The sequence below is a fragment of the Fragaria vesca genome, unplaced genomic scaffold (genome assembly GCF_000184155.1).
Source record: "Fragaria vesca subsp. vesca unplaced genomic scaffold, FraVesHawaii_1.0 scf0513084, whole genome shotgun sequence".
In the NCBI taxonomy this organism is placed as follows: Eukaryota; Viridiplantae; Streptophyta; class Magnoliopsida; order Rosales; family Rosaceae; genus Fragaria; species Fragaria vesca.
This window is the reverse complement of record NW_004443443.1, coordinates 1-1594: the sequence shown is the minus strand read 5'-3', so window position 1 is coordinate 1594 and position 1594 is coordinate 1.

The window sequence follows — 1594 nt, the reverse complement described above, 5'->3', positions numbered from 1 at the left end:
TGACTTGAAATTCACACGACTCAATGATATGACTCAAAACGCACGCGGTTCGGATCTATCGGTGTCTCTAACTATTTATCATGGTTCGAGTTGTGTTACTACCATGAGGTCTTTTCTTATAGCATTGGGTCGTAAATGATTTGACTCAATCCAACTCATTAAAAGCCTTTGATTATGGTGCTTGTTACGGTTGTTAAAGCAGTCGATTTTGACAATACCTAATAACAAAAGTTAAAATATCACGAATTAAAAGCAAGTAAAACAGGTTTTTGTGTGTCAACACGCCAACACACATTAGATAAAGGGTATCCTTAGATAAACGGATTATTTGCATGTGCTTGTTAACATAAATAAGAGACTTGATTAATGAGACCTCATAATACATGTATCAATTAACACAAATAATACCATGACAAAACTCTAGAACCTCCACATTCAAGTCTCGATGACGACTCAGCAAGGGAGATTTATTCTTCAGTTTTCTATCGAGGACGAACGCCGAAAAATTCTGGAAGGCAATCCTTAGTTTATCGGCAAAGCAACTCTTGTAAAAAATTTGGAATGAACTATGTTATATTGCTCAAACTATATCGAAGGAGTTACACAGCTTATGTACAAGCTATTACACCAAAACCCTACAAGACTTCTTGTCCATAAGGAAACTCTAGACAAACTAGGTAACTATAGATACATATCTCTATTAACAGCAATGATAGAATCAACCAACTAATAACATAATCAATTATCCTTCAAGAATATCTTCTACATATCTTCTTCAGTTTTAATACTCCCCCTCAAGTTGGAATGGATATTGATGACACCCAACTTGTTAAGCAATGTCTCAAACTGAATAGAGCTCAACGGCTTGGTGAAGATATCTGCCGGCTGGTCTTTGGTTCCAACATGAACCATCTTTACTACTCCTCGTTGCACTTTCTCACGTACAACATGACAATCAATTTCAATATGTTTCGTACGTTCATGAAAAACCGGATTGGTAGCTATGTAAATGGCAGCCTGATTATCACAAAATAATCTTGTAGGAGCTAAATTACGTACGTTTAAATCCTTTAAGATATTTCTGGGCCACGTTACCTCACAACAAGTGGATGCCATAGACCTGTATTCAGCCTCTGCACTTGAACGAGAAACCGTACCTTGTTTCTTAGCTTTCCATGAAACCGGTGCATTGCCAAGCATGATACAATATCCAGTAATGGATCGTCGAGTGTCCTTGCACCTCGCCCAATCAGCGTCGCAAAATGCAGTGAGTTCTAATTTTCCTGTCGAAGGAAGCAAGATACCTTGTCCAGGAGTGTGTTTAATGTAACGTAAAACTCGATAGGCTGCATCCATGTGTGGTTGACGAGGTTGATTCATGAACTGACTTAGGATATGTACTGAATATACCATGTCTGGCCGAGTGATGGTCAGATAGATAAGCCGTCCCACTAATCTCCTGTATTGTGATGGATCTTTCAATAAATCACCTTCTGCTTGTGTGAGGGAGAGGTTCTGGTCAACAGGAAACCGAGATGGTTTTGCACCCAAGTAGCCTGCATCCTCAAGGACTTCAAGGGCGTATTTCTGCTAG